The following is an 18,702-nucleotide window of genomic DNA, read 5'->3' on the forward strand; positions in this document are numbered from 1 at the left end:
TGAAAAATCTATTCAATACAAAAGAAATCAGAGCCAAGAGATAGAAACATACAGATTTCCTGATGACACCATTTTATCAGCTAGATCCAGGTATACCTTAAGTGCACGCAATGTATGGCCTTTTCAATTTTATAGTGATATAAGTTAACCCGGTTTAATGTGGGATTTTAATTTACAAATGAGAGCAGTAATATATCAACTTCGCCTTGATGGATTGGAAAATATTAGACATGTGTGCACGAAAAAGAGTTAGAATGTGGAGCTGTAAATAGAAGGCAGAGATATGAAAAATACAGATTAATCTGGGAAATACAAAGCATACTGTTGGTTGAAACTATAATGAGTGAAGAGACACAGTGAGAGAGTGAGTTTGGAAATGTGGGATAGGATTAGATTTTGGAAAGTCTTCAATCCTACACCAAAGGGTTGAGCTTGGAGAGGAAACAGGAGACACCAAAGACTTTAAAGAAGTTTTTGGCATAAGCAGAGCTGTGCTTTAGAAAGAGTAAGCAGGACATTGTATCTAAGGTAGATTTATAGGGAAAGGATTTTCTCTCTTGTGTAGAGAAGGCTGTGTGATAGACATGTTATTAATGTTCTTGTAAAGTCTCTCTTCTTTTTCAGAAGCAACACTATACTTCTATTTTCTTTTGACATAAATTCGTGTTCTGTGAGTCTATTCGTTCCGCTGATATTTTCAATTGCTTAAATGTCACTCTTGGTTCCTGGGAAATTCTGCGGGTGCCATTTCACATTCAGACACCTACATTCACTTCCAGTGATTATTTATAACATCTAATCTCTGCTTCTTGAAATTGTCTTCAACTCAACATTTCTCAATCCCATCACCATTAACTTAGCATAATATGAAAAAAAATAATTATACCCATCACAAGCATGGTTACACTTGGGAATAAGTTTTCAATAATAATACCTTACATTCTTATGAATTCTTTTAAATTTTTTCATGCTGCCTTAACAACTATTCCTTCCTTAAGTAATCCAAATAACTTGTTAAATAACCAGGAAATTTTTGATCCTATTTTAACCAATTAGAAGACTACAGCCCAAAGATGCTAAGCTAGTTACTTACAAAGAAAAGATAATTAGGGGGCCAGGCTTTTAACTCCAAATTTCAGACCCAGCCCCAGAAGTCTTTCCATGACTCCAATGTAATATTTCTAAGGCATTATGGAGTTGAAAGAGGATTGCTCCATCTAGGTGAAGAATAAATTCACTTAGGAACATTTATATGCTTTGGGATGAAAGGTGATGATAAATTTTGTGACAGTAAACCTTTTGTTCTATAACTTCACCAGTGTTTCTTGAGGGTTAAGATTGACATAACCAAGCATTTATATTAAATATAGAGAGTCAGCTGGTACTAGAGTCACTAGTTTGACAATGTCCTAGGAAAGAAGGTCTGATCACCCTTCCTGCAACAGGAAAATCTTGCCTCAGAGTACCAAAAACAGTTTTGCTCACGCTTCAGCAGATGTTGGAATTATACAGAGTGCTTACTAAAAATGCAGATACTGGGCTTCCCTGGTGGCGCAGTGGTTGAGAGTCCACCTGCCAATGCAGGGGACACGGGTTCGTGCCCCGGTCCGGGAGGGTCCCACGTGCCGCGGAGCAGCTGGGCCTGTGAGCCATGGCCGCTGAGCCTGTTCCTCTGAAGCCTGTGCTCTGCAGCGGGAGAGGCCACAGCAGTGAGAGGCCCGCGTACCACAAAAAAAAAAAAAAAAATGCAGATTCCGTGGGGAGACCTTCAAGAGTAAGACATGGAGATCACCTTCCTCCATGCAAATACATCAGAAATACAACTACATGTGGAACAACTCCTACAGAATACCTACTGAACGCTGGCAGAAGGCCTCAGACTTTCCACAAGGCAAGAAACTCCCCACGTACCTGGGTAGGGAAAAAGAAAAAAGAAAAAACAGAGACAAAGAATAGGGACGGGACCTGCACCTCTGGGAGGGAGCTGTGAAGGAGGAAAAGTTTCCACACACTAGGAACCCCTTCGTGGGCGGAGACTGCGGGGGGCGGGGGGGGGGCGGGGAAGTTTCGGAGCCATGGAGGAGAGCACAGCAATAGGGGTTCAGAGGGCAAAGCGGAGAGATTCCCGCACAGAGGATCGGTGCCGACCAGCACTCACCAGCCCGAGAGGCTTCTCTGCTCACCTGCCGGGACAGGTGGGGGTTGGGAGCTGAGGGTCGGGCTCCGGAGGTCAGATCCCAGGGAGAGGACTGGGGTTGGCTGCATGAGCACAGCCTGAAGGGGGCTAGTGCGCCACAGTTAGCCGGGAGTGTGTCCAGGAAAAGGTCTGTGACTGCCTAAGAGGCAAGAGACCATTGTTTCAGGGTGCGTGAGGAGAGGGGATTCAGAATGCCACCTAAATGAGCTTCAGAGACCAGCGTGAGCCGCGGCTATGAGCACACAACACAGAGACAGGCAAGAAATGCTAAGCCTGCCGCTGCAGCCACCAAGAAGCCTGTGTGTGAGCACAGGTCACTATTTACACCCCCCTTCCGCAGAGCCTGTGCAGCCCGCCACTGCCAAGGTCCCGTGATCCAGGGACAACTTCCCCGGGAGAACACACGGCATGCCTCAGGCTGGTGCAACGTCACGCTGGCCTCTGCTACCGCAGGCTCGCCCCACATTCTGTCCCCCTCCATCCCCCTGGCCTAAGTGAGCCAGAGCCCCCAAATCAGCTGCTCCTTTAACCCCGTCCAGTCTGGGCGGAGAACACACGCCCTCACGCGACCTACACACAGAGGCGGGGCCAAATCCAAAGCTGAACCCCAGGAGCTGTGCGAACAAAGAAGAGAAAGGGAAATCTCTCCCAGCAGCCTCAGGAGCAGAGGATTAAATCTCCACAATCAACTTGATGTACCCTGCATCTGTGGAATGCCTGAATAGACAACGAATCAACCCAAAATTCAGGTGGTGGACTTTGGGAGCAACAGTATATATATATTTTTCCTTTTTTGCTTTTTGTGAGTGTGTATCTGTGTGATTCTTTGTGTGATGTTGCCTGTACAGCTTTGCTTTTTGGCCTAGGATTCTATCTGTCCGTTTTGATTTTTGTTTTTTCTATAGTTTTAGCACTGTTATCATTAATGGGTTTGGTTTTTTGGTTTGGTTGCTCTCTTCTTCTTTTTTCTTCTTTCTTACTTTTTGATTTTATTTTTAATAATTATTTTTTATTTTCTATTTTAATAGCTTTATTTTATTTTAATTTTATTCATTCATTCTTTCTGTTTTTTCTTCCTTTTCTTCTGAGCCGTGCGGCTGACAGGGTCTTGGAGCTCCTGCCGGGTGACAGGCCTGTGCCTCTGAGGTGGCAAAGGCGAGTCCAGGACACGGGTCCACCAGAGACCTCCCGGGGCCACGTAATATAAAACGGCAAAAGCTCTCCCAGAGATCTCCATTTCAGTGCTAAAACCCAGCTCCACTCAACGACCAGCAAGCTACAGTGCTAGACACCCTATGCCAAACAACTAGCAAGACAGGAACACAACTCCACCCATTAGCAGAGAGACTGGCTAAAATCATAAAAAGGTCACAGACACCCCAAAACATGCCACTGGACACAGTACTGCCCAACAGAAAGACAAGATCCAGCCTCATCCACCAGAACACAGGCACTAGTCCCCTCCATCAGGAAGCCTACACAACCCACTGAACCTTAGCCACTGGGGGCAGACACCAAAATCAAAAGGAACTACGAACCTGCAGCCTGCTTAAAGGAGGCCCCAAACACAGTAAGTTAAGCCAAACGGGAAGACAGAGAAACACAGAGCAGATGAAGGAGCAAGGTAAAAACCCACCAGACCAAACAAATGAAGAGGAAATAAGAGGTCTACCTGAAAAAGAATTAAGAGGAATGATAGTAAAGATGATCCAAAATCTTGGAAATAGGGCTTCCCTGGTGGCGCAGTGGTTGAGAGTCCACCTGCCGATGCAGGTGACACGGGTTCGTGTCCCGGTCCGGGAAGATCCCACATGCCGCGAAGCGGCTGGGCCCGTGAACCATGGCCACTGAGCCTGCGTGTCCGGAGCCTGTGCTCTGCAATGGGAGAGGCCACAACAGTGAGAGGCCTGCGTACCACAAAAAAAAACAAAAAACAGAAAACAAAATTTTGGAAATAGAATGGAGAAAATACAAGAAACCTTTAACAAGAACGTAGAAGAACTAAAGAGCAAACAAACAATGATGAACAACACAATAAATGAAATTAAAAATTCTTTAGAAGGAATCAATACAGAATAACTAAGGCAGAAGAATGGATAAGTGACTTGGAAGATAAAACAGTAGAAATAACTACTGCAGAGAAGAATAAAGAAAAAAGAATGAAAAGAATTGAGGACAGTCTCAGAGACCTTTGGAACAACGTTAAATGCACCAACATTTGAATTATAGGTGTCCCAGAAGAAGAAGAGAAAACGATAGGGACTCAGAAAATATTTGAAGAGTTTATAGTTGAAAACTTCCCTAATATGGGAAAGGAAATAGTCAATCAAGTCCAGGAAGCACAGAGAGTCCCATACAAGATAAATCCAAGGAGAAACATGCCAAGACACATATTAATCAAACTATCAAAAAGGAAACACAAAGAAAAATTATTAAAAGCAGGAAGAAAAAACAACAAATAACATGCAAGGGAATCCCCATAAGGTTAACAGCTGATCTTTCAGCAGAAGCTCTGCAAGCCAGAATGGAATGGCAGGACAAATTAAAGTGATGAAAGGCAAAAACGTACAACCAAGATTACTCTACCCAGCAAGGATCTCATTCAGATTTGATGGAGAAATTAAAACCTTTACAGACAAGCAAAAGCTAAGAGAATTCAGCACCACCAAACCAGCTCTACAACAACGGCTAAAGGAACTTCTCTAGGCAGGAAACACAAGAGAAAGAAAAGACCTAAATAACAAACACAAAACAATTAAGAAAAGGGTAGTAGGAACATACATATTGATAATTACCTTAAATGTAAATGGATTAAATGCTCCAACCAAGAGACATACAGTGGCTGAACAGATACAAAAACAAGACCTGTTTACATGCTGTCTACAAGAGACCCACTTCAGACTTAGGGACACATACAGACTGAAAGTAAGGAGACGGAAAAAGACATTCCATGCAAATGGAAAACAAAAGAAACCTGGAGTAACAATTCTCATATCAGACAAAATAGACTTTAAAATAAAGACTATTACAAGAGACACAGAAGGCACTACATAATGATCAAGGGATCAACCCAAGAAGAAGATATAACAATTGTAAATATTTATGCACCCAACATACGAGCAGCTGATTACATAAGGCAAATGCTAACAGCCATAAAAGGGCAAACTGACAGTAGTACAATCATACCAGGGGACTTTAACACTGGACCTTCAACAATGGAGAGATCATTCAAAATGAAAATATAATAAGGAAACAAAAGCTTTAAATGACACATTAAACAAAATGGACTTAATTGATATATATAGGACATTCCATCCAAAAACAACAGAATACACTTTCTTCTCAAGTGCTCATGGAACATTCTCCAGGACATATCATATGTTGGGTCACAAATCAAGCTTTGGTAAATTTAAGAAAATTGAAATTGTATCAAGTATCTTTTATGACCACAACACTATGAGACTAGATATCAATTATGGAGAAAATCTGTAAAAAATAAAACACATAGATGCTAAATAATACACTACTTAAAAACCAAGAGATAACTGAAGAAATCAAAGAGGAAATCAAAGAATACCTAGAAACAAATGACAATGAAAACAATGACCCAAACCTATGGGATGCAGCAAAAGCAGTTCTAAGAGGGAAGTATATAACAATACAATCCTACTTCAAGAAACAAGGAACATCTCAAATAAACAACCTAACCTTACATCTAAAGCAATTAGAGAAAGAAGAAGAAAAGAATCCCAAAATTAGCAGAAGGAAAGAAATCATAAATATCAGATCAGAAATAAACGAAAAAGAAATGAAGGAAACAATAGTAAAGATCAATAAAACTAAAGCTGGTTCTTTGAGAAGATAAGCAAAATTGATATACCATTAGCCAGACTCTTCAGGAGAAAAGGGAGAAGACTAAAATCAATAGAATTAGAAATGAAAAAGGAGAAGTAACAACTGACACTGCAGAAATACAAAGGATCGTGAGAGATTACTACAAGCAACTCTATGCCAATAAAATGGACAACCTGGAAGAAATGGACAAATTCTTAGAAATGCACTACCTTCTGAGACTGAACCAGGAAAAAATAGAAAATATAAACAGAACAATCACAAGCACTGAAACTGAGACTATGACTAAAAATTTTCCAACAAACCAAAGCCCAGGACCAGATGGCTTCACAGGAGAATTCTATCAAACATTTAGAGAAGAGCTAACACCTATCCTTCTCAAATTCTTCCAAAATATACCAGAGGGAGGAATACTCCAAAACTCATTCTAGGAGGTCACCATCACCCTGATACCAAAACCATACAAAGATGTTACACACACACAAAAAAAAACCGGCAGGCCAATATCATTGATGAACAGAGATGCAAAATTCCTCAACAAAATACTAGCAAACAGTATCCAGGAGCACATTAAAAGGATCATACACCATGATCAAGTGGTGTTTAACCCAGGAATGCAAGGATTCTTCAAAATATGCAAATCAATCAATGTGATACACCATATTAACAAATTGAAGGATAAAAACGATATGATCATCTCAATAGATGCAGAAAAAGGTTTTGACAAAATTCAACACCCATTTAGGATAAAAACCCTCCAGAAAGTAGGCATAGACTGAACTTACCTCAACATAATAAAGGCCATATATGACAAACTCACAGCCAACATCCTTCTCAATGGTGAAAAACTAAAACCATTTTGTCTAAGATCTGGAACAAGACAAGGTTGCCCACTTGGACCACTATTTTTCAACATAGCTTTGGAAGTTTTAGCCACAGCAATCAGAGAAGAAAAAGAAATAAAAGGAATCCAAATCAGAAAGAAGAAGTAAAGCTTTCAGTGTTTGCAGATGACATGATACTATACATAGAGAAACCTAAAGATGCTACCAGAAAACTACTAGAGCTAATCAATGAATTTGGTAAAGTACCAGGATACAAAATTAATGCACAGAAATCTGTTGCATTCCTATACACTAATGATGAAAAATCTGAAACTGCAATTCAGAAAACACTCCCATTTACCACTGCAACTAAAGGAACAAAATACCTAGGAAGAAACCTACCTAAGGAGACAAAAGACCTGTATGCAGAAAACTATAAAACACTGATGAAAGAAATTAAATATGACACAAATAGATGGAGAGATATACCATGTTCTTGGATTGGAAGAATCAACACTGTGAAAATGACTATACTACCCAAAGCAATCTACAGATTCAATGCAATCCCTATCAAACTACCAATGGCTTTTCCACAGAACTAGAACAAAATATTTCACAATTTGTATGGAAACACAAAGGACCCTAAATAGCTGAAGCAATCTTGAAAAAGAAAAGCTGAAGCTGGTGGAATTAGGCTCCCTGACTTCAGACTATACTACAAAGCTACAGTAATCAAGACAGTATGGTACTGGCACAAAAACAGAAATATAGATCAATGGAACAGGAATGAAAGCCCAGAGATAAACCCACGCACCTATGGCCAACTAAGCTATGACAAAGGAGACAATGATATACAATGGAGAAAAGACAGCCTCTTCAATAAGTGGTGCTGGGAAAACTGGACAGCTACATGTAGAAGAATGAAATGAGAACACTCCCTAACACCATACACAAAAATAAACTCAAAATGGATTAAAGACCTAAATGTAAGGCCAGACAATATAAATCTCTTAGAGGAAAACATAGGCAGAACACTCTATGACACAAATCACAGCAAGATCCTTTTTGACCCAGCTCCTAGAGAAATGGAAATAAAAACAAAAATAAACAAATGGGAGCTAATGAAACTTCAAAGCTTTTGCACAGCAAAGGAAACCATAAACAAGATGAAAAGACAACGCTCAGAGTGCGAGAAAATATTTGCAAATGAAACAATTGACAAAGGATTAATCTCCAAAATTTATATGCAGCTCAATATCAAAAAAACAAAGAATTCAATCCAAAAATGAGCAGAATGTCTACGTAAACATCTCTCCAGAGAAGATCTACAGATTGCCAACAAACACATGAAAGAATGCTCAACATCATTAATCATTAGAGAAATGCACATCAAAACTATACAATGAGATATTGTCTCATACCAGTCAGAATGGCCATCATCAAAAAATCGACAAACAATAAATGCTGGCTAGGGTATGGAGAGAAGGGAACCCTCTTGCACTGTTGGTGGGAATGTAAATTGATACAGCCACTATGGAGAACAGTATGGAGGTTCCTTAAAAAACTAATAATAGAACTACCATATGACCCAGCAATCCCACTCCTGGGCATATACCCTGAGAAAACCATAATTCAAAAGGAGTCATGTACCACAATGTTGACTGCAGACCTATTTACAATAGCCAGCATATGGAAGTGACCTAAGTGTCCATGGACAGATGAATGGATAAAGAAGATGTGGCACATATATACAATGGAATATTACTCAGCCATAAAAAGAAACGATATTGAGTTATTTGTACTGAGGTGGATGGACCTAGAGTCTGTCATACAGAGTGAAGTAAGTCAGAAAGAGAAAAACAAATACCGTATGCTAACACATATACATGGAATCTATAAAAAAAAAAATGGTTCTGAAGAACCTAGGGGTAGGACAGGAATAATGACACAGACGTAAAGAATGGACTTGAGGACAAGGGGTGGAGGGACAGGTAAGCTGGGATGAAGTGAGCGAGTGGCATGGACATATACACACTACCAAATGTAAAACAGATAGCTAGTGCGAAGCAGCCGCATAACACAGGGAGATCAGCTCGGTACTTTGCGACTGCCTATAGGGGTGGGATAGTGAGGGTGGGAGGGAGATGAAAGAGTGAGGAGATAGGGGGATATATGTATATGTATAGCTGATTCACTTTGTTATAAAGCAGAAACTAACACACCATTGTAAAGCAATTATACTCCAATAAAGATGTTAAAAAATAAATACAGATTCCTCAGGCCTACCTTCAGAAATAATGACTCAGTGGGTGTGGGTGGAGCCCTGTACTCTGTCTATAATGCCTAAGTCACACCTTAGGCATTAGAGAACACAAAGGACCCCTGACCATATTCTTCAGGCAATTCTGAAGTGATGTTACCACCTCGAGATTTGTATAGGAAAAGAGTGAGGAGCTGTTCCAACCAAGATATAAATATCAATACTAATGCCTGCTCAGAGTTCAACAATGAAAACTGATTAGATTAGAGATATGGAAAGTCACCTTAAAGAGTCCTTACTCGCTATCAGATGTGACACAATAGCCAATCAATTTATTCATTTATTTATTTTGAATTTTATTTTATTTTTAATGGAGCAGGTTCTTATTAGTTATCTATTTTATACATATTAGTGTATATATGTCAATCCCAATCTCCCAATTCATCACACAACCCCCCTATCCCACCCCGCTTTCCCCCCTTGGTGTCCATACGTTTGTTCTCTACATTTGTGTCTCTATTTCTGCCCTGCAAACCGGTTCATCTGTACCGTTTTTCTAGATTCCACATATATGCATTAATATACGATATTTGTTTTTCTCTTTCTGACTTACTTCACTCTGTATGACAGTCTCTAGGTCCATCCACGTCTCTACAAATGACCCAATTTCGTTCCTTTTTATCAGCCAATCAATTTAAAGAAGTAATGTGTTAACCAGAAGAGGTCAGCTACAAAAGCATAAGAAAATGGTGCCCCAGTAGCAAAGAGTAGCAGCAACCATCCAGGGAAATTAGGTCTGATTCACTCTTGGGAGCTCCCAGTTCCCAGGGCAGGTTTATTCCTTATGAGGGAATTAGCTGTGAAAGGGTCTGCTAAACTATGCCACCATGCGTTTGAAATGAAATAAGTAAATTCCTTTTTCTGTTTCCTGCTATCCAAGAGAAATTTTGATTGTTTTTGGTTTCTTATGTAGCTTTCTGTATAGAAAGGTGGTGGTGCTACACAAATTCTACAGAGATATTCTAGCTTATGTAACACTTTATCCATTTACAATGAGAAACCCTGCAGGCATGCCGGAGTCTTTATGAGTTTCTATGATCTTGATTAATGATGACAATACTCCTGAAAGCTGGGTCTACACTCTGTTATTAACAAAAATAAGGTTTCTAAACTTGCAATCCTGGATCTTCTTTTGATTGACCAACCAACCTTCCATTAGAGAACTATTTGTCAACCTTTTCATCATTACTCCTTTAAGGAGTCTTTTAAAATAATTTTGGAGGTTTTAAAAAATTTTTTAACCTAATTGCTGCCCCATGAAATTTTAATGTCACAGATATATGGTATATGTATTTATATATTATATATCTGCAATTTATGCATAAGGAGTAAAATCTTTTGCTCCTCCTTCCAAGGATCAACTTCTGCCCCCTTGGAGTCAATAATGCCCCAAATGAGAATACATGGTCTTGGGATACTGTAAACTTGCTCTCTGTCTTGCAATGAAACCTCAAGGTTATACAGCAGATTTTTCAAAAATTCCCATATGCTTTCATTTATCTGCACAATTATTTTAAGGGGTATTCTTAGATTGATACTGTGAGAACAATTATGAAATTATATTCATTTCCTTTGTGCAGAATAAACTATTTTCTATACTTACAAATGTGAACTTGAACTTGAATATACTGGCTTACGGTTTAGACAAATAATCTGATCTAAGCTTCTCTCTCTTGCTGAAAGTCATTGCCAAAATGAGAAGCACGTGTTATGTCCTGTTGTTAGTTCTCACAGTTACTGGAACTACACAGAGGTCTTTCTGGACTTCCTGACTTTACTTTGGCATCACTTATATTTATTAAACCTCTCCTTGTCCATTTTTCTGGGACAAGTGTCTACTGATTTCATCTGTGTCCCCAAATACAATATGGCTATTCCATTCTCTCTATTTTATATCTGCTCCTCTTCTTGCCTGGAATGTTATCCTCCTTTCTATCCATCCAAATTCAAGGCACGTTTCTTTCAGTAAGTGTTTCCATCACACAATGGCATCTTTCTTCTCTCTTCCAGCAGCATTTCCTATCTCTAGTACTCATGTGGTATGTATTTATGCACTCCGGATAGGCCTGGAATAGGACCCACAAACACACTGCACCAAACCGTGGATGGAGGCCTTCTCCACTACTTTACCCATGACAGACATCAATAGTCAGTCACCTCAACCCTATTGAACAATGAAGAAGCTCGAGAGACAGACTGTGCTCAGGAATAACTACCTCTTTGGTAAACGAATAGATGAATGCATCTATCTAATGTGGATGCCTCCATGAATGTCACAGCCCATATCCGAGAGCCCAGTGGAAACTTAAATTGAAAAGTCAGAGAAAAATGTAGACCTAGGTGGGAGAGAAGTCTTAGTCATACCTGGCTCACATCTGAGTTCTGAACATGTGTGGATTTCAATTTTTTCTTTTTTGTTGTTAATGTTGAGTAATTTATTCTAGGACTAAAGCCTCAAGTTTTCCTATATCCGAGTTCTTAGAATATTGTTTCTTATAGGTTCCTTGGACATGGAAACATTTGCCAAGAGAACAGAAGACTCAGGTAGACCCCAGTTGCTGCTTTCATACATGTGAAAGACGATGGGCTTTCAGCTCCATGTAAAGAAGACATTTCTTACAGTAAATGTTAATCAAGGTCAGAGCACACTTCCTTTGGAGATGTGTCCCATGTCACTAAAGGTGTTGAAGAATTCACCTGAAAGCTTGGAAAGGACTCATTAGAAGGCATTCAAACTTCAAAAGGTGGCGGTGGGGAGACCAGATCGCCATTAAGTTCTTCTCCGGTCCCATGAAACTATAATTCAGATGGTTCATCCCAGGGCTGCCTGGATAATTCACTGAAGAGTATCTTACTCAAAAGTATAGGCTATTCTCTGAAGTGCCTGATTTCTTTACCTTGATGAGGACACAAGCTATACTCTCAAACCTTGCCACTTCCTGTGCTCAGTGACAATCAAACAAAGGAGTCATCACATGGGAGAAAAATAGAAAAACAAAACAAGAAGTGTTTTAACATTACTGTTATTACTGCTGCTGCGAAGAAAAACATTTGATTTCTACCCTTGTCTTACTCCAAAAAATTATTAAGATGCTCTTCCCAGGTGTGGGGTAGCTGTTTTGATTACAAGCTGTTTGAATATTACATTTCTTCCCAGACAGCTAGTTTCTGCTGTAGGCAAATTGAGCTGTTTTCATATAAATACAGCCAATGCTTCGACAATGTTTTAACTACCACCTCTAATGGGTACTTGACTGTTTTTTTCCCCCCCACATCAAAATCCTCTGAATGACCTCCCTAATTCAGATAGATCCAGAGGAAGATCAAAAGTTGAAAACCCAAAGTTGAAATGTTTCCTAAAATCTCCCTATTACAATACTTATCATCATATACATTTCGCATTAACATCTTCTGCAAGTAACCTCATGTCTTTTCTGAGTGGAGAAAGTCTCATGAAAATAACTAATATCTGCTGAGCATGTACTGTGTGCTAGTTACATAGTACTTTCTATTCATTATTTACTTTTATCCTCACAACTGGTGAAATGGGGATTATTATTTCCATAATCTCATTAAATGAGAAGAGATCGAGGCTCTGAAAGATCAGATGATGGCCCAAGAAGGTAGAGTTTATAGGCTGTGTAGCTAGGGTTCAAACCCATGCTCATCTGGTTCTGAAGCCTGAACTCTTCACAACAATATTATGCTTTAAGCCAATGAGCCTTCACACTAAGAAAAATTGTCCTTTTCCCCTGAAACTCTTGAATATCCTGACAGATTCTTAGGAAGTATAAAACCAGTTTCTAATTCACTTGAGCCTAGAACCTAACTCCATTTTACCTATGGAAAAAAAATCATATTTTTAGCGTGGTTTTTAGAAATGAATTTTCTAGGAATGTAACTATAAAGTCAGTCAAGTCAAGGGAAGATTATATTTTATTTTGTTCAGAACTTTACCAGGAATCATTCATCACTTTGGTAAACCATGCAATCAACAGCATTGCTCTTCCTAGTATTTGGGTTGTTGCTACGACACACTTGGATCAGTTTGCATTTGTAGCTGTGACAGTCATTATGATTCTAAATGTGTGTGTCTGTGTGTGTGTAAGTCCCAATTTCAAAACAGTAGCTGTAAGAAAAGTGTTGATTATCCTCATTTAGATATTGTCTTGCTTCCCTCAAATCCAAACACATTCATTACAAGTAGATACGCGTTCTAGTATAACTGTATCCAGGCACTGAATAATATTGATTTATTATAAACTGGTTTTCTCTCACTTCCCTTTCATATTTTATTTAGAGCATTACTTTGATTTTATAAAAGTACCCATCAAAGGTGGTTATATTATCTATCAACTTCATAAGAGGATATGAAAGGAGAACATTACAAATATTTTTCTTAAAAGGGGGCTCTAGGTCTAGTAAGGTTGAAATATGGATCAACAAACGGTACTGTTTTAATGTTTGTGTACTTTTTTGTCTGTCAGTCTTCATTTGATTCTCAACAGGCCAGTGATCTGTTATATTCACCTTTGCAGCCCTGATGCCTAGGACAGAACGTCTCAGCTCTAGAGGACCATCCACTCCCTCCACAAACATGTTCTAAGGGCTGCTACGGGTCAGACACAACGGGGACTATGACCATGGACAAGACAAGCAACAAGCAAGCAACCAACAGAAGAAGATACACACAGATGACAGTGAAGGACCAAGAGGAAAATTCAGGTGCCAGAAGGTGAACCATAGTAGGGGTAACTTAGATAGCTCACTAAAGGGAGACTTCTCGGAGAAGTTACCTTTTTATTCTAAGGCTGAAATATGAGAAGGAGCCAGCCATGTAAGAGCCAGCAAGAGCATTCTAGGCAGAGGAAACTGCAAAGACAAAGACCTGAGGCTTGGCAGGGCTTAGTGCTACCTCAGGACAGAACACCTGACACGTGACCGGATGTTGGTGAAAGGAAGCAGAACCTGTCACCCCAAAATATACCTTTTTGGCATAAGAGGATGTTACACTGATTATTTTTAACTAACAGCAGACATAGGAGAAGCTCTGACAATCAAGCCGAAGTTACCCTTTTTGTAAGAGAAATTGACATTTATAAGGAAAATCTCCATTTGTAAGGATGTCTCCCTCTATGTACCAGGAAGAAGGAAAAGACTAAACTCTAGAAACTCTTATCTCTTATCGACAGAGAAGACAGACTTAAATCTGCATCGCACCACACTCTTGTTCACTGTGCTTTTCCTGAAAGCCTCCCACAACTGCCTCCCCTTCCCCCAACATCTATTGTCTTTAGCTGGAGATGGTGTTTAAGGTGATGGCTTGGGCCACTGCAGCTTTTCTAGATATCTCCCATGTATACAGGAGGTATACAGTTTATCAAACTTGTTTTTCTCTTGTTAATGTCCTTTATAACAAGTGGGGTGCCAAGAACCTAAAAGGGGAGAGGGGGAATTATTTTTCCTCCCCTGCAGTGGTGATGGAGATGATGGGGGATGAGAATAGTACAAGATGAATTGACAGAGGCAAGCAAGGACCAAATCCTACTTGGCCTCATAGGTCTTGGTAAAGCATTGGGATTATATTCTAAGAGCAATGTGAGGCTACTGGAGTGCCTTTGGGAAGAAGAGAAATGAGAATTTTAAAAGATGATTCTGGCTGCAATAAGGAGAATGGACTACTGGCGTTCAACAGATACTTGTTTAATAAGTAAGTGCCCAAATACATAGATCCACACATGAATGAATGAATAGATGTATGAATTCAATGATGCAAAAAAAGCCAAGGGCTGCACCCATGTGCTGGGCTCACACCTCACCTCCTCCCTCTTCTCTTTTGCTGTGTGACCTCCCATTAGTCCCTTCCTGAGCCTTAAGATCCTCAAAGGAGAACACTATGCCTTGAAGATCCCCTCCATTTCTGAAATAATTCAGAAACTCCTGCCTGCCCCGCCCTACTGCCAAGGCTTTCATGCTTCAAGCAGCTGAAAAGAAAAGCTGCTGAATCCCTCTGCTCTGTTTATCATCCTCGGTTTGGCATTTTGTCTGCAGCTGGGGCTCTCTCTATAAGACCACTCAGCATCTATAAGCTGACTAATTTCCATGTTGATTGCAAAGCTGGAAATGTATACACTTGTCATTCTTATTCTTGGCCCAGATGCTTTGTGCCAACAGTAGCTCTGACGATGGGGCACTGACACCACTTGCTAGTTATTGTCTGATGTGCAATTGACATGAGTGGGTTTAGAAGGAGGCACAATTTGATAATCTGACTCCATCTGCAAAGCAATCACGAGTCACATTATGAAGAAAATGCCAGTAAAACTGGGGATGTAACTGTCTTATTTTCAACTTCCCTTACCCTAGCAAAGGCTGTGTGAAGAGATATTGATGTGTGAACCAACTTTTTATTTTTTTAATATAATGAGCATCTCTTAGAGCTCTGAATTTATATAAGTACAGCAAGTGACAGGCTATGAAACAAAATGCTTTCACATATATGATCTCATTTTGCAAATGCATTATATTAGCGTTATTAAGTAATATGTGTTTGATGATAATATTCAAACCACACAGAAACCTATAATATTGAAAGAAAATATTTCTGAAGTACAGGCCGATCTCACACCATAAGGTGTAGTGGCTGAGGTGAGACTATAAATTCAGACTACATGAATTCAGATCCTGTTTCCACCTCTTAGATAATTTTCTGTTCTAACTCTAGACATGTTATTTCAATTCTCTGTACCTCAGTTTTCTCATCTGTATAATGGAAATAACAGTAGTATCTTTGTAACAGAGGTGTGATAGAGATTGCCTTATGAATGTACAATTTAGAATAGTGCCTGGTATGTATAATAGCTCCATCAATATCATCTATTCTTTTTATCCATTTCATTACTCCCCCACTCCAAAGCCAACCACACCTGGTGTGTGTCCTACAGTTCTCAATCTAAACAGTTATCTACTCATGAACATTTTATCTCTATTTTCTTTTATTAAGATAAGACTACAAGCTACAACAGATTTTTAATTTTTTTAATTAAAAAAATGCACCATGGAGATTCTTATCTAGATCTGCATCGTTAATAATTGCACAGTCTTTAACATGGATGGGCTAGCGTATATTTAGTGATTCTTCAATTGATGGGCATTTGAGCTGCTTCTGATTTTTTCCCATTACTAATGGTGTGGCAGTAAACTTCCTCGTCATTTTATCTTTGCACATTCCTAAGAGTTTCTCTACAGGACAGATTCTGAGAAGTACAAGATCCTCTCGGTTGTAGCTTTGCAAAAACTCTAAGAGGAAACAGGGTAAGTGAGTGCCATTATCCACAAAAGAGGTGAATTGCAGAAGTTTAGGAATTTCCCTAACTTTTCACAGATAGTACTTATAGCACATAGTGGAGATGAGGCAAATGCTCAGGTCTTCTGATTCCAAACCCAGCACTCTGTCTTTTGGATGACATATAGTTGGGTAAAGATTGGGGTGGTGTGTATGATAATCTCTGTAGCCTGAAGAGATTTTCATATTAAAAACCTTAATAGATTTATTAACTCCAGCTATAGATGGGCCTGATAGGCCTGACTATAAACTGACCACGCGAAGCCGCCAACCCTGCTTTTCGTCCACGCCCATAGACAGATCCCCAATCCTTAAACGTGGATTAAGGATAATATTTACTGAGAATTTAATGTAGTAAAAGCACTGCACTGAGGATTAAAAGGAAACAAAGTTGAATCAGATACTGTGGAGAGATACTGCCCTGTTTCAGTTCACAGTCTAGTGGGTAAAAGCGAGGCGCCTAAGTAATTAAAATACAGGATAGAGTAATAACTTGGAGAAATTGACAGATAACAGCCTTTGAGGGCTTAGTAAAGGAAAGATCAGTTATCATAAAGCACAGCCTACCTACTTTTACCTTCACTCCCTTAAGATCCCTGATACCGTGTCACTCAAGTAAATTAGGTATGGCATTAATCCTATAGCCTCAGTCATCCTTTGAGACCCTGCATACAACCACAGAATAATCATTTACTCATGAATGGACAGTAACCTTGAACTCAGCCGCAAAGTCCTAGCCTCTGTCAGCCATTTGTGAATGTAGGTTATAAGGTAAAAAAACTGTTGAGATTAAGTGGGTAAATGAGATGGTCTATCTTTAAGGTTGGATTTTTTGGTCAACTTTATATCATATTCTGGGAATATTCATCCATGTGAATTGCATGAAATTTTTCTATTCAGTCGTTGTTTTGATATTTTCGAAAAAACAAAAGTAATTCTGGTGCCTGTTTCGCAGGTCATTGTCAAGCAGTAACAAAATCTTTTCACAGAATTTACCAGTCATTATTCTGGGGCTTTTAGAATCTTGGTTTGAATCTACCACAATGAAATGAAATTCATTTTCTCTTTTGGTGTTCGTGGTCATTTAAAATCAACAAATGGACAGATGGAGGGCTCCTGACCACGTTTATACCTCACATGAATTGAATCTCTTTTTTCTATTGGCACAAAACTAAACAGTAAAAGCTTCAGTTATCTTTGCTATAAATCAGTGTTAGTGATTAGGGAGCTGAATGTGTTGGATATCTTAACTCCTAGCAGTTTCAGATACGAACTTTATTGCTGGTGTTCTCTGAAATTCTTCTTTTCCAAAAGACTGATGTTGTTAACATTTATTCAATTTTCCAGAGGCAGACAATCCAGCACAGAAGGCTGCTGCTTTATAATTCCACCTTCTGCTTGATCAGTAATTAAACTATAGAAAAGAAGGAGGTGGAGGAATTATCACCAGTATCTCAGTTAATAACAGCTAACTCTAGAACATCAAAATAAAATGTTTACTGAAAACCTTGCCAGCATCTATGAGTTGGGAAAGAAAAAAAAGATTAATTTGAGTGGTTCAATGTAAATGAATCAGAAACATATGTCTTGGCTTTCTCAACATGGCTGGCAAAATGCATGTAAGTTGTACAGAACCTATAGCACTTGAAAAGGGATTTGACAGACTGAAAATATATCTGTGCTGTCCTATAAGCAATGCAAATAACTCTTAAATTAAACACAGATTCCCCCCCCCCCCACCGTGGGCCAGGAAACCTAAGTGCATAATAATAGCTTGCATTTCCATAGCTCTGTTCTTGCCCCCACCCCACCCTCCACCCCCGCCCCATGAACAATCCTGAAATGCTATGAGCAGTGTATCCATTTTTCCCCTCTGTACTTACAGCAGGATGGTTCTGTGGGACAGAACACACACACACACACACACACACACACGATATATCCAGACACACAGGCGCATATATATATGGAGAGAGAGAAAATACACATGGCATTCAGTTAAGTCTAAATTTCAGATTAACAACAAACAACATTTTAGTATAAGTATAACCCATACAATAGTTGGGATCACATTTATAGTAAAAATAGTATTTAAAAATTTTTTTTTAGTATAAGCGTGTGCCATGCAATATTTGACATACGCTTACATTAAAAAGAATTTGCT

The 18,702-nt window shown here is 39.3% G+C and overlaps 1 long non-coding RNA gene across 1 annotated transcript in view; it reads left to right on the forward strand.

Annotated features, from left to right (window-relative positions):
* Positions 1 to 14,063, forward strand: part of LOC141278348 (uncharacterized) — a 400,162-nt gene extending 386,099 nt beyond the window's left edge. Inside the window, exons 5-6 of the long non-coding RNA XR_012330925.1 lie at positions 11,693 to 11,737; positions 13,732 to 14,063. This is a non-coding gene — a long non-coding RNA (uncharacterized lncRNA). The remainder of the gene's footprint in view (positions 1 to 11,692; positions 11,738 to 13,731) is intronic.
* Positions 14,064 to 18,702: the final 4,639 nt, after the last annotated feature.

The sequence above is a fragment of the Tursiops truncatus genome, chromosome 3 (assembly GCF_011762595.2).
Source record: "Tursiops truncatus isolate mTurTru1 chromosome 3, mTurTru1.mat.Y, whole genome shotgun sequence".
Lineage (NCBI taxonomy): Eukaryota > Metazoa > Chordata > Mammalia > Artiodactyla > Delphinidae > Tursiops > Tursiops truncatus.